The sequence below is a fragment of the Calliopsis andreniformis genome, unplaced genomic scaffold (genome assembly GCF_051401765.1).
Source record: "Calliopsis andreniformis isolate RMS-2024a unplaced genomic scaffold, iyCalAndr_principal scaffold0002, whole genome shotgun sequence".
Taxonomy (NCBI): domain Eukaryota; kingdom Metazoa; phylum Arthropoda; class Insecta; order Hymenoptera; family Andrenidae; genus Calliopsis; species Calliopsis andreniformis.
Window position 1 is genome coordinate 16,151,187 of NW_027480423.1, and position 16,283 is coordinate 16,167,469.

Consider the following 16,283-nt stretch of genomic DNA (forward strand, 5'->3'; position numbering starts at 1 on the left):
TAGATAGAAGCCTAGTTTGCCCGGAACGTAGAATTGGCCATCACTTTCAAACTGGTTGCAATTATTCCTGTTATATGATGGAAACACTGTTGTATTTTTTTTGCATTTTATGGTTCGGGCGTTCACTTCTAAGGTCCTAACTATTCAATCTGTTGGAGCAACGCCCTAGGGTGAAGCCTAGCTTGCTCGGAAAGTAGGAATGACCATAAGTTTCATACTGGTTGCAATTATTCGTTTTATACGATGGAAACACTGTTGTATTTTTATTGCATTTTATGCTTTGGGCGTTGACTTCTAAGGCCCTAACTATTCAATCAGTTGGAGCAACGTCCTAGGGTGAAGCCTAGGTTGCTCGGAAAGTAGAAATGACCATAAGTTTCATACTGGTTGCAATTATTCGTTTTATACGATGGAAAAGCTGTTGTATTTATATTGTATTTTATGCTTCTGGCGTTGACCTCTGAGGCACTAACTATTCGATCTGGTGGAGCAACGCCCTAGAGTGAAGCCTAGGTTGCCCGGAACGTAGAATTGGCCATCACTTTCAAACTGGTCGAAATTATTCCTGTTATATGATGGAAACACTGTTGTATTTTTTTTTGCATTTTATGGTTCGGCCGTTCACTTCTAAGGTCCTAACCATTCAATCTGTTGGAGCAACGCCCTAGAGTGAAGCCTAGGTTGCTCGCAAAGTAGAAATGACCATAAGTTTCATACTGGTTGCAATTATTAGTTTTATACGATGGAAAAACTGTTGTATTTATATTGTATTTTATGCTTCTGGCGTTGACTTCTAAGGCACTATCTATTCGATCTGGTGGAGCAACGCCCTAGAGTGAATCCTAGGTTGCTCGGAATGTAGAAATGAACATAACTTTCACACGGGTTGCAATTATTCGTCTTATACGATGGAAACGCTGTTGTAGTTATATCGTATTTTATGCTTCTGGCGTTTACTTCTAAGGACCTAACTATTCGATCTGGTGGAGCAACGCCCTAGAGTGAATTCTAGGTTGCTCGGAATGTAGCAATGACCATAACTTTCACACTGGTTGCAATTATTCGTTTTATACGATGGAAAAGCTGTTGTATTTATATTGTACTTTATGCTTCTGGCGTTGACTTCTAAGGCGGTAACTATTCGATCTGGTGGAGAAACGCACTATAGTGAAGCCTAGGTTGCCCGGAACGTAGAATTGGCCATCATCTTCAAACTGGTCGAAATTATTCCTGTTATATGATGGAAACACTGTTGCATTTTTTTTGTATTTTATGGTTCGGGCGTTGACTTCTAGGGCCCTAACCATTCAATCTGTTGGAGCAACGCCCTAGGGTGAAGCCTAACTTGCTCGCAAAGTAGAAATGACCATAAGTTTCATACTGGTTGCAATTATTCGTTTTATACGATGGAAAAACTGTTGTATTTATATTGTATTTTATGCTTCTGGCGTTTACTTCTAAGGACCTAACTATTCGATCTGGTGGAGCAACGCCCTAGAGTGAATCCTAGGTTGCTCGGAATGTAGAAATGACCATAACTTTCACACTGGTTGCAATTATTCGTTTTATACGATGGAAACGCTGTTGTATATATATTGTACTTTATGCCTCTGGCGTTGACTTCTAAGGCCGTAGCTATTAGATGTGGTGGAGCAACGCCCTAGAGTGACGCCTAGGGTGCTCGGAACGTAGGAATGACCATTACTTTCACACTGGTTGCAATTATTCGTTTTATACGATGGAAGAGCTGTTGTATTTACATCGTATTTTATGCTTCTGGCGTTGACTTCTAAGGCACTAACTATTCGATCTGGTGGAGCAACGCCCTAGAGTGAAGCCTAGGTTGCCCGGAACGTAGAATTGGCCATCACTTTCAAACTGGTCGAAATTATTCCTGTTATATGATGGAAACAGTGTTGTATTTTTTTTGCATTTTATGGTTCGGGCGTTGACTTCTAAGGCCCTAACTATTCAATCTGTTGGAGCAGCGCCCTAGGGTGAAGCCTAGGTTGCTCGGAAAGTAGAAATGACCATAAGTTTCATACTGGTTGCAATTATTCGTTTTATACGATGGAAATGCTGTTGTATTTATATCGTATTTTATGCTTCTGTCGTTTACTTCTAAGGACCTAACTATTCGATCTGGTGGAGCAACGCCCTAGAGTGAATCCTAGGTTGCTCGGAATGTAGAAATGACCATAACTTTCACACTGGTTGCAATTATTCGTTTTATACCATGGAAACGCTGTTGTATTTATATTGTACTTTATGCCTCTGGCGTTGACTTCTAAGGCCATAGCTATTAGATGTGGTGGAGCAACGCCCTAGAGTGACGCCTAGGGTGCTCGGAACGTAGCAATGACCATTACTTTCACACTGGTTGCAATTATTCGTTTTATACGATGGAAAAGCTGTTGTATTTATATCGTATTTTATGCTTCTGGCGTTTACTTCTAAGGACCTAACTATTCGATCTGGTGGAATAACGCCCTAGAGTGAATCCTAGGTTGCTCGGAATATAGAAATGACCATAACTTTCACACTGGTTGCAATTATTCGTTTTAGACGATGGAAACGCTGTTGTATTTATATTGTACTTTATGCCTCTGGCGTTGACTTCTAAGGCACTAACTATTCTATCTGGTGGAGCAACGCCCTATGGTGAATCCTAGCTTGCTCGGAAAGTAGAAATGACCATAAGTTTCATACTGGTTGCAATTATTCGTTTTATACGATGGAAACACTGTTGTATTTTTATTGCATTTTATGCTTCGGGCGTTGACTTCTAAGGCCCTAACCATTCAATCTGTTGGAGCAACGCCCTAGGGTGAAGCCTAACTTGCTCGAAAAGTAGAAATGACCATAAGTTTCATACTGGTTGCAATTATTCGTTTTATACGATGGAAAAACTGTTGGATTTATATTGTATTTTATGCCTCTGGCGTTGACTTCTAAGGCACTAACTATTCTATCTGGTGGAGCAACGCACAAGAGGGAATCCTAGGTTGCTCGGAATGTAGAAATGACCATAACTTTCACACTGGATGCAATTATTCGTTTTATACGATGGAAATGCTGTTGTATTTATATCGTATTTTATGCTTCTGTTGTTTACGTCTAAGGACCTAAATATTCGATCTGGTGGAGCAACGCCCTAGAGTGAATCCTAGGTTGCTCGGAATGTAGAAATGACCATAACTTTCACACTGGTTGCAATTATTCGTTTTATACGATGTGAAACGCTGTTGTATTTATATTGTACTTTATGCCTCCGGCGTTGACTTCTAAGGCCATTGCTATTAGATGCGGTGGAGCAACGCCCTAGAGTGACGCCTAGGGTGCTCGGAACGTAGAAATGACCATTACTTTCCAACTGGTTGCAATTATTCGTTTTATACGATGGAAAAGCTGTTGTATTTATATCGTATTTTATGCTTCTGGCGTTTACTTCTAAGGACCTAACTATTCGATCTGGTGGAGCAACGCCCTAGAGTGAATCCTAGGTTGCTCGGAATGTAGAAATGACCATAACTTTCACACTGGTTGCAATTATTCGTTTTAGACGATGGAAACGCTGTTGTATTTATATTGTACTTTATGCCTCTGGCGTTGACTTCTAAGGCACTAACTATTCTATCTGGTGGAGCAACGCCCTAGAGTGAAGCCTAGGTTTTTCGGAATGTAGAAATGACCATAACATTCACACTTGTTGCAATTATTCGTTTTATACGATGGAAACGCTGTTGTATTTATATTGTACTTTATGCCTCTGGCGTTGACTTCTAAGGCACTAACTATTCTATCTGGTGGAGCAACGCCCTAGGGTGAAGCCTAGCTTGCTCGGAAAGTAGAAATGAACATAAGTTTCATACTGGTTGCAATTATTCGTTTTATACGATGGAAAAGCTGTTGTATATATATCGTGTTTTATGCTTCTGGCGTTGACTTCTTAGGCCGTAACCATTCGGTCTGGTGGAGCAACGCACTGGAGTGAAACCTAGGTTGCCCGGAACGAAGAATTGGCCATCACTTTCAAACTGGTTGCAATTATTTTTGTTATATGGTGGAAACACTGTTGTATTTTTTTTGCATTTTATGGTTCGGGCGTTGACTTCTAAGGCCCTAACTATTCAATCCGTTGGACGAACGCCCTAGGGTGAAGCCTAGGTTGCTCGGAAAGTAGAAATGACCATATGTTTCATACTGGTTGCAATTATTTGTTTCATACGATGGAAAAACTGTTGTATTTATATTGTATTTTATGCTTCTGGCGTTGACTTCTAAGGCACTAACTATTCGATCTGGTAGAGCAACGCTCTAGAGTGAAGCCTAGGTTGCCCGGAACGTAGAATTGGCCATCACTTTCAAACTGGTCGAAATTATTCCTGTTATATGATGGAAACACTGTTGTATTTTTTTTGCATTTTATGGATCGGGCGTTCACTTCTAAGGTCCTAACTATTCAATCTGTTGGAGCAACGCCCTAGAGTGAAGCCTAGGTTGCCCGGAACGTAGAATTGGCCATCACTTTCCTAATTGGTCGCAATTATTCCTGTTATATGATGGAAACACTGTTGTATTTTTTTTGCATTTTATGGTTCGGGCGTTGACTTCTAAGGCCCTAACTATTCAATCTGTTGGAGCAAGGCCCTAGGGTGAAGCCTAGGTTGCTCGGAAAGTAGAAATGACCATAAGTTTCATACTGGTTGCAATTATTCGTTTTATACGATGGAAAAACTGTTGTATTTATATTGTATTTTATGCTTCTGGCGTTGACTTCTAAGGCACTATCTATTCGATCTGGTGGAGCAACGCCCTAGATAGAAGCCTAGTTTGCCCGGAACGTAGAATTGGCCATCACTTTCAAACTGGTTGCAATTATTCCTGTTATATGATGGAAACACTGTTGTATTTTTTTTGCATTTTATGGTTTGGGCGTTCACTTCTAAGGTCCTAACTATTCAATCTGTTGGAGCAACGCCCTAGGGTGAAGCCTAGCTTGCTCGGAAAGTAGGAATGACCATAAGTTTCATACTGGTTGCAATTATTCGTTTTATACGATGGAAACACTGTTGTATTTTTATTGCATTTTATGCTTTGGGCGTTGACTTCTAAGGCCCTAACTATTCAATCAGTTGGAGCAACGCCCTAGGGTGAAGCCTAGGTTGCTCGGAAAGTAGAAATGACCATAAGTTTCATACTGGTTGCAATTATTCGTTTTATACGATGGAAAAGCTGTTGTATTTATATTGTATCTTATGCTTCTGGCGTTGACCTCTGAGGCACTAACTATTCGATCTGGTGGAGCAACGCCCTAGAGTGAAGCCTAGGTTGCTCGGAATGTAGAAATGACCATAACTTTCACACTTGTTGCAATTATTCGTTTTATACGATGGAAACGCTGTTGTATTTTTTTTGCATTTTATGGTTCGGGCGTTGACTTCTAAGGCCCTAACTATTCAATCCGTTGGAGCAACGCACTAGGGTGAAGCCTAGGTTGCTCGGAAAGTAGAAATGACCATAGGATTCATACTGGTTGCAATTATTTGTTTTATACGATGGAAAAACTGTTGTATTTATATTGTATTTTATGCTTCTGGCGTTGACTTCTAAGGCACTAACTATTCGATCTGGTGGAGCAACGCCCTAGAGTGAAGCCTAGGTTGCCCGGAAAGGACAAATTACCATCACTTTCAAACTGGTTGCAATTAATCTTGTTATACGATGGAAAAACTGTTGTATTTTTATTGCATTTTATGCTTCTGGCGTTCACTTCTTAGGCCCTAACTATTTGATCTGGTGGAACAACAGCCTAGGGTGAAGCCTAGCTTGCCCGGAACGTAGAAATGACCATTACTTTCACACTGTTTGCAATTATTCCTTTTATACGATGGAAAAGCTGTTGTATTTATATCGTATTTTATGCTGCTGGCGTTTACTTCTAAGGACCTAACTATTCGATCTGGTGGAGCAACGCCCTAAAGTGAATCCTAGGTTGCTCGGAATGTAGAAATGACCATAACTTTCACACTGGTTGCAATTATTCGTTTTATACGATGGAAACGCCGTTGTATATATATTGTACGATTATGCCTCTGGCGTTGACTTTTAAGGCCGTAGCTATTAGATGTGGTGGAGGAACGCCCTAGAGTGACGCCTAGGGTGCTCGGAACGTAGGAATGACCATTACTTTCACACTGGTTGCAATTATTCGTTCTATACGATGGAAGAGCTGTTGTATTTACATCGTATTTTATGCTTCTGGCGTTGACTTCTAAGGCACTAACTATTCGATCTGGTGGAGCAACGCCCTAGAGTGAAGCCTAGGTTGCCCGGAACGTAGAATTGGCCATCACTTTCAAACTGGTTGCAATTATTCCTGTTATATGATGGAAACGCTGTTGTATTTTTTTTGCATTTTATGGTTCGGGCATTGACTTCTAAGGCCCTAACTATTCAATCCGTTGGAGCAACGCCCCAGGGTGAAGCTTAGGTTGCTCGGAACGTAGAAATGACCATAAGTTTCATACTGATTGCAATTATTTGTTTCATGCGATGGAAAAACTGTTGTATTTATATTGTATTTTATGCTTCTGGCGTTGACTTCTACGGCATTAACTATTCGATCTAGTGGAGCAACGCCCTAGAGTGAAGCCTAGGTTGCCCGGAAAGGAGAAATGACCATCACGTTCAAACTGGTTGCAATTAATCCTTTTATACGATGGAAAAGCTGTTGTATTTATATTGTATTTTATGCTTCTGGCGTTGACTTCTAAGGCACTATCTATTCGATCTGGTGGAGCAACGCCCTAGATAGAAGCCTAGTTTGCCCGGAACGTAGAATTGGCCATCACTTTCAAACTGGTCGAAATTATTCCTGTTATATGATGGAAACACAGTTGTATTTTTTTTGCATTTTATGGTTCGGGCGTTCACTTCTAAGGTCCTAACTATTCAATCTGTTGGAGCAACGCCCTAGAGTGAAGCCTAGGTTGCCCGGAACGTAGAATTGGCCATCACTTTCCTAATTGGTCGCAATTATTCCTGTTATATGATGGAAACACTGTTGTATTTTTTTTGCATTTTATGGTTCGGGCGTTGACTTCTAAGGCCCTAACTATTCAATCTGTTGGAGCAAGGCCCTAGGGTGAAGCCTAGGTTGCTCGGAAAGTAGAAATGACCATAAGTTTCATACTGGTTGCAATTATTCGTTTTATACGATGGAAAAACTGTTGTATTTATATTGTATTTTATGCTTCTGGCGTTGACTTCTAAGGCACTATCTATTCGATCTGGTGGAGCAACGCCCTAGATAGAAGCCTAGTTTGCCCGGAACGTAGAATTGGCCATCACTTTCAAACTGGTTGCAATTATTCCTGTTATATGATGGAAACACTGTTGTATTTTTTTTGCATTTTATGGTTCGGGCGTTCACTTCTAAGGTCCTAACTATTCAATCTGTTGGAGCAACGCCCTAGGGTGAAGCCTAGCTTGCTCGGAAAGTAGGAATGACCATAAGTTTCATACTGGTTGCAATTATTCGTTTTATACGATGGAAACACTGTTGTATTTTTATTGCATTTTATGCTTTGGGCGTTGACTTCTAAGGCCCTAACTATTCAATCAGTTGGAGCAACGTCCTAGGGTGAAGCCTAGGTTGCTCGGAAAGTAGAAATGACCATAAGTTTCATACTGGTTGCAATTATTCGTTTTATACGATGGAAAAGCTGTTGTATTTATATTGTATTTTATGCTTCTGGCGTTGACCTCTGAGGCACTAACTATTCGATCTGGTGGAGCAACGCCCTAGAGTGAAGCCTAGGTTGCTCGGAATGTAGAAATGACCATAACTTTCACACTTGTTGCAATTATTCGTTTTATACGATGGAAACGCTGTTGTATTTTTTTTGCATTTTATGGTTCGGGCGTTGACTTCTAAGGCCCTAACTATTCAATTCGTTGGAGCAACGCACTAGGGTGAAGCCTAGGTTGCTCGGAAAGTAAAAATGACCATAGGATTCATACTGGTTGCAATTATTTGTTTTATACGATGGAAAAACTGTTGTATTTATATTGTATTTTATGCTTCTGGCGTTGACTTCTAAGGCACTAACTATTCGATCTGGTGGAGCAACGCCCTAGAGTGAAGCCTAGGTTGCCCGGAAAGGACAAATTACCATCACTTTCAAACTGGTTGCAATTAATCTTGTTATACGATGGAAAAACTGTTGTATTTTTATTGCATTTTATGCTTCTGGCGTTCACTTCTTAGGCCCTAACTATTTGATCTGGTGGAACAACAGCCTAGGGTGAAGCCTATCTTGCCCGGAACGTAGAAATGACCATTACTTTCACACTGTTTGCAATTATTCCTTTTATACGATGGAAAAGCTGTTGTATTTATATCGTATTTTATGCTGCTGGCGTTTACTTCTAAGGACCTAACTATTCGATCTGGTGGAGCAACGCCCTAAAGTGAATCCTAGGTTGCTCGGAATGTAGAAATGACCATAACTTTCACACTGGTTGCAATTATTCGTTTTATACGATGGAAACGCTGTTGTATTTATATTGTACTTTATGCCTCTGGCGTTGACTTCTAAGGCCATAGCTATTAGATGTGGTGGAGCAACGCCCTAGAGTGACGCCTAGGGTGCTCGGAACGTAGAAATGACCATTACTTTCACACTGGTTGCAATTATTCGTTTTATACGGTGGAAAAGCTGTTGTATTTATATCGTATTTTATGCTTCTGGCGTTTACATCTAAGGACCTAACTATTCGATCTGGTGGAGCAACGCCCTAGAGTGAATCCTAGGTTGCTCGGAATGTAGAAATGACCATAACTTTCACACTGGTTGCAATTATCCGTTATAGACGATGGAAACGCTGTTGTATTTATATTGTACTTTATGCCTCTGGCGTTGACTTCTAAGGCACTAACTATTCTATCTGGTGGAGCAACGCCCTATGGTGAAGCCTAGCTTGCTCGGAAAGTAGAAATGACCATAAGTTTCATACTGGTTGCAATTATTCGTTTTATACGATCGAAACACTGTTGTATTTTTATTGCATTTTATGCTTCGGGCGTTGACTTCTAAGGCCCTAACCATTCAATCTGTTGGAGCAACGCCCTAGGGTGAAGCCTAACTTGCTCGGAAAGTAGAAATGACCATAAGTTTCATACTGGTTGCAATTATTCGTTTTATACGATGGAAAAACTGTTGTATTTATATTGTATTTTATGCTTCTGGCGTTTACTTCTAAGGACCTAACTATTCGATCTGGTGGAGCAACGCCCTAGAGTGAATCCTAGGTTGCTGGGAATGTAGAAATGACCATAACTTTCACACTGGTTGCAATTATTCGTTTTATACGATGGAAACGCCGTTGTATATATATTGTACGATTATGCCTCTGGCGTTGACTTTTAAGGCCGTAGCTATTAGATGTGGTGGAGGAACGCCCTAGAGTGACGCCTAGGGTGCTCGGAACGTAGGAATGACCATTACTTTCACACTGGTTGCAATTATTCGTTCTATACGATGGAAGAGCTGTTGTATTTACATCGTATTTTATGCTTCTGGCGTTGACTTCTAAGGCACTAACTATTCGATCTGGTGGAGCAACGCCCTAGAGTGAAGCCTAGGTTGCCCGGAACGTAGAATTGGCCATCACCTTCAAACTGGTTGCAATTATTCCTGTTATATGATGGAAACACTGTTGTATTTTAATTGCATTTTATGCTTCGGGCGTTGTCTTCTAAGGCCCTAACTAATCAATCTGTTGGAGCAACGCCCTAGGGTGAAGCCTAGCTTGCTCGGAAAGTAGAAATGAACATAAGTTTCATACTGGTTGCAATTATTCGTTTTATACGATGGAAAAGCTGTTGTGTTTATATCGTATTTTATGCTTCTGGCGTTGAGTTCTTAGGCCGTAACCATTCGGCCTGGTGGAGCAACGCACTGGAGTGAAACCTAGGTTGCCCGGAACGTAGAATTGGCCATCACTTTCAAACTGGTTGCAATTATTTTTGTTATATGATGGAAACACTGATGTATTTTTTTTGCATTTTATGGTTCGGGCGTTGACTTCTAAGGCCCTAACTATTCAATCCGTTGGACGAACGCCCTAGGGTGAAGCCTAGGTTGCTCGGAAAGTAGAAATGACCATATGTTTCATACTGGTTGCAATTATTTGTTTCATACGATGGAAAAACTGTTGTATTTATATTGTATTTTATGCTTCTGGCGTTGACTTCTAAGGCACTAACTATTCGATCTGGTGGAGCAACGCCCTAGAGTGAAGCCTAGGTTGCCCGGAACGTAGAATTGGCCATCACTTTCAAACTGGTCGAAATTATTCCTGTTATATGATGGAAACACTGTTGTATTTTTTTTGCATTTTATGGTTCGGCCGTTCACTTCTAAGGTCCTAACCATTCAATCTGTTGGAGCAACGCCCTAGAGTGAAGCCTAGGTTGCTCGCAAAGTAGAAATGACCATAAGTTTCATACTGGTTGCAATTATTAGTTTTATACGATGGAAAAACTGTTGTATTTATATTGTATTTTATGCTTCTGGCGTTGACTTCTAAGGCACTATCTATTCGATCTGGTGGAGCAACGCCCTAGATAGAAGCCTAGTTTGCCCGGAACGTAGAATTGTCCATCACTTTCAAACCGGTTGCAATTATTCCTGTTATATGATGGAAACACTGTTGTATTTTTTTTGCATTTTATGGTTCGGGCGTTCACTTCTAAGGTCCTAACTATTCAATCTGTTGGAGGAACGCCCTAGGGTGAAGCCTAGCTTGCTCGGAAAGTAGAAATGACCATAAGCTTCATACTGGTTGCAATTATTCGTTTTATACGATGGAAACACTGTTGTATTTTTATTGCATTTTATGCTTCGGGCGTTGACTTCTAAGGCCCTAACTATTCAATCAGTTGGAGCAACGCTCTAGGGTGAAGCCTAGCTTGCCTGGAACGTAGAAATGACCATTACTTTCACACTGTTTGCAATTATTCCTTTTATACAATGGAAAAGCTGTTGTATTTATATCGTATTTTATGCTTCCGGCGTTTACTTCTAAGGACCTAACTATTCGATCTGGTGGAGCAACGCCCTAGAGTGAATCCTAGGTTGCTCGGAATGTAGAAATGACCATAACTTTCACACTGGTTGCAATTATTCGTTTTATACGATGGAAACGCCGTTGTATATATATTGTACTTTATGCCTCTGGCGTTGACTTCTAAGGCCGTAGCTATTAGATGTGGTGGAGGAACGCCCTAGAGTGACGCCTAGGGTGCTCGGAACGTAGGAATGACCATTACTTTCACACTGGTTGCAATTATTCGTTTTATACGATGGAAGAGCTGTTGTATTTACATCGTATTTTATGCTTCTGGCGTTGACTTCTAAGGCACTAACTATTCGATCTGGTGGAGCAACGCCCTAGAGTGAAGCCTAGGTTGCCCGGAACGTAGAATTGGCCATCATCTTCAAACAGGTCGAAATTATTCCTGTTATATGATGGAAACACTGTTGCATTTTGTTTGTATTTTATGGTTCGGTCGTAGACTTCTAAGGCCCTAACTATTCAATATGTTGGAGCAACGCCCTAGGGTGAAGCCTAGGCTGCTCGGAAAGTAGAAATGACAATAAGTTTCATACTGGTTGCAATTATTCGTTTTATACGATGGAAAAGCTGTTGTATTTATATTGTATTTTATGCTTCTGGTGTTGACTTCTAAGGCACTAACTATTCGATCTGGTGGAGCAACGCCCTAGAGTGAAGCCTAGGTTTTTCGGAATGTAGAAGTGACCATAACATTCACACTTGTTGCAATTATTCGTTTTATACGATGGAAACGCTGTTGTATTTGTTTTGCATTTTATGGTTCGGGCGTTGAGTTCTAAGGCCCTAACTATTCAATCCGTTGGAGCAACGCCCTAGGGTGAAGCCTAGCTTGCTCGGAAAGTAGAAATGAACATAAGTTTCATACTGGTTGCAATTATTCGTTTTATACGATGGAAAAGCTGTTGTGTTTATATCGTATTTTATGCTTCTGGCGTTGAGTTCTTAGGCCGTAACCATTCGGCCTGGTGGAGCAACGCACTGGAGTGAAACCTAGGTTGCCCGGAACGTAGAATTGGCCATCACTTTCAAACTGGTTGCAATTATTTTTGTTATATGATGGAAACACTGATGTATTTTTTTTGCATTTTATGGTTCGGGCGTTGACTTCTAAGGCCCTAACTATTCAATCCGTTGGACGAACGCCCTAGGGTGAAGCCTAGGTTGCTCGGAAAGTAGAAATGACCATATGTTTCATACTGGTTGCAATTATTTGTTTCATACGATGGAAAAACTGTTGTATTTATATTGTATTTTATGCTTCTGGCGTTGACTTCTAAGGCACTAACTATTCGATCTGGTGGAGCAACGCCCTAGAGTGAAGCCTAGGTTGCCCGGAACGTAGAATTGGCCATCACTTTCAAACTGGTCGAAATTATTCCTGTTATATGATGGAAACACTGTTGTATTTTTTTTGCATTTTATGGTTCGGCCGTTCACTTCTAAGGTCCTAACCATTCAATCTGTTGGAGCAACGCCCTAGAGTGAAGCCTAGGTTGCTCGGAAAGTAGAAATGACCATAAGTTTCATACTGGTTGCAATTATTAGTTTTATACGATGGAAAAACTGTTGTATTTATATTGTATTTTATGCTTCTGGCGTTGACTTCTAAGGCACTATCTATTCGATCTGGTGGAGCAACGCCCTAGATAGAAGCCTAGTTTGCCCGGAACGTAGAATTGTCCATCACTTTCAAACCGGTTGCAATTATTCCTGTTATATGATGGAAACACTGTTGTATTTTTTTTGCATTTTATGGTTCGGGCGTTCACTTCTAAGGTCCTAACTATTCAATCTGTTGGAGGAACGCCCTAGGGTGAAGCCTAGCTTGCTCGGAAAGTAGAAATGACCATAAGTTTCATACTGGTTGCAATTATTCGTTTTATACGATGGAAACACTGTTGTATTTTTATTGCATTTTATGCTTCGGGCGTTGACTTCTAAGGCCCTAACTATTCAATCAGTTGGAGCAACGCTCTAGGGTGAAGCCTAGCTTGCCTGGAACGTAGAAATGACCATTACTTTCACACTGTTTGCAATTATTCCTTTTATACAATGGAAAAGCTGTTGTATTTATATCGTATTTTATGCTTCCGGCGTTTACTTCTAAGGACCTAACTATTCGATCTGGTGGAGCAACGCCCTAGAGTGAATCCTAGGTTGCTCGGAATGTAGAAATGACCATAACTTTCACACTGGTTGCAATTATTCGTTTTATACGATGGAAACGCCGTTGTATATATATTGTACTTTATGCCTCTGGCGTTGACTTCTAAGGCCGTAGCTATTAGATGTGGTGGAGGAACGCCCTAGAGTGACGCCTAGGGTGCTCGGAACGTAGGAATGACCATTACTTTCACACTGGTTGCAATTATTCGTTTTATACGATGGAAGAGCTGTTGTATTTACATCGTATTTTATGCTTCTGGCGTTGACTTCTAAGGCACTAACTATTCGATCTGGTGGAGCAACGCCCTAGAGTGAAGCCTAGGTTGCCCGGAACGTAGAATTGGCCATCATCTTCAAACAGGTCGAAATTATTCCTGTTATATGATGGAAACACTGTTGCATTTTGTTTGTATTTTATGGTTCGGTCGTAGACTTCTAAGGCCCTAACTATTCAATATGTTGGAGCAACGCCCTAGGGTGAAGCCTAGGCTGCTCGGAAAGTAGAAATGACAATAAGTTTCATACTGGTTGCAATTATTCGTTTTATACGATGGAAAAGCTGTTGTATTTATATTGTATTTTATGCTTCTGGTGTTGACTTCTAAGGCACTAACTATTCGATCTGGTGGAGCAACGCCCTAGAGTGAAGCCTAGGTTTTTCGGAATGTAGAAGTGACCATAACATTCACACTTGTTGCAATTATTCGTTTTATACGATGGAAACGCTGTTGTATTTGTTTTGCATTTTATGGTTCGGGCGTTGAGTTCTAAGGCCCTAACTATTCAATCCGTTGGAGCAACGCCCTAGGGTGAAGCCTAGCTTGCTCGGAAAGTAGAAATGAACATAAGTTTCATACTGGTTGCAATTATTCGTTTTATACGATGGAAAAGCTGTTGTGTTTATATCGTATTTTATGCTTCTGGCGTTGAGTTCTTAGGCCGTAACCATTCGGCCTGGTGGAGCAACGCACTGGAGTGAAACCTAGGTTGCCCGGAACGTAGAATTGGCCATCACTTTCAAACTGGTTGCAATTATTTTTGTTATATGATGGAAACACTGATGTATTTTTTTTGCATTTTATGGTTCGGGCGTTGACTTCTAAGGCCCTAACTATTCAATCCGTTGGACGAACGCCCTAGGGTGAAGCCTAGGTTGCTCGGAAAGTAGAAATAACCATATGTTTCATACTGGTTGCAATTATTTGTTTCATACGATGGAAAAACTGTTGTATTTATATTGTATTTTATGCTTCTGGCGTTGACTTCTAAGGCACTAACTATTCGATCTGGTGGAGCAACGCCCTAGAGTGAAGCCTAGGTTGCCCGGAACGTAGAATTGGCCATCACTTTCAAACTGGTCGAAATTATTCCTGTTATATGATGGAAACACTGTTGTATTTTTTTTGCATTTTATGGTTCGGCCGTTCACTTCTAAGGTCCTAACTATTCAATCTGTTGGAGCAACGCCCTAGAGTGAAGCCTATGTTGCCCGGAACGTAGAATTGGCCATCACTTTCCTAATTGGTCGCAATTATTCCTGTTATATGATGGTAACACTGTTGTATTTTTTTTGCATTTTATGGTTCGGGCTTTGACTTCTAAGGCCCTAACTATTCAATCTGTTGGAGCAAGGCCCTAGGGTGAAGCCTAGGTTGCTCGGAAAGTAGAAATGACCATAAGTTTCATACTGGTTGCAATTATTCGTTTTATACGATGGAAAAACTGTTGTATTTATATTGTGTTTTATGCTTCTGGCGTTGACTTCTAAGGCACTATCTATTCGATCTGGTGGAGCAACGCCCTAGATAGAAGCCTAGTTTGCCCGGAACGTAGAATTGTCCATCACTTTCAAACTGGTTGCAATTATTCCTGTTATATGATGGAAACACTGTTGTATTTTTTTTGCATTTTATGGTTCGGGCGTTCACTTCTAAGGTCCTAACTATTCAATCTGTTGGAGGAACGCCCTAGGGTGAAGCCTAGCTTGCTCGGAAAGTAGAAATGACCATAAGTTTCATACTGGTTGCAATTATTCGTTTTATACGATGGAAACACTGTTGTATTTTTATTGCATTTTATGCTTCGGGCGTTGACTTCTAAGGCCCTAACTATTCAATCAGTTGGAGCAACGCCCTAGGGTGAAGCCTAGCTTGCCTGGAACGTAGAAATGACCATTACTTTCACACTGTTTGCAATTATTCCTTTTATACAATGGAAAAGCTGTTGTATTTATATCGTATTTTATGCTTCTGGCGTTTACTTCTAAGGACCTAACTATTCGATCTGGTGGAGCAACGCCCTAGAGTGAATCCTAGGTTGCTCGGAATGTAGAAATGACCATAACTTTCACACTGGTTACAATTATTCGTTTTATACGATGGAAACGCCGTTGTATATATATTGTACTTTATGCCTCTGGCGTTGACTTCTAAGGCCGTAGCTATTAGATGTGGTGGAGGAACGCCCTAGAGTGACGCCTAGGGTGCTCGGAACGTAGGAATGACCATTACTTTCACACTGGTTGCAATTATTCGTTTTATACGATGGAAGAGCTGTTGTATTTACATCGTATTTTATGCTTCTGGCGTTGACTTCTAAGGCACTAACTATTCGATCTGGTGGAGCAACGCCCTAGAGTGAAGCCTAGGTTGCCCGGAACGTAGAATTGGCCATCATCTTCAAACAGGTCGAAATTATTCCTGTTATATGATGGAAACACTGTTGCATTTTTTTTGTATTTTATGGTTCTGTCGTAGACTTCTAAGGCCCTAACTATTCAATATGTTGGAGCAACGCCCTAGGGTGAAGCCTAGGCTGCTCGGAAAGTAGAAATGACAATAAGTTTCATACTGGTTGCAATTATTCGTTTTATACGATGGAAAAGCTGTTGTATTTATATTGTATTTTATGCTTCTGGTGTTGACTTCTAAGGCACAAACTATTCGATCTGGTGGAGCAACGCCCTAGAGTGA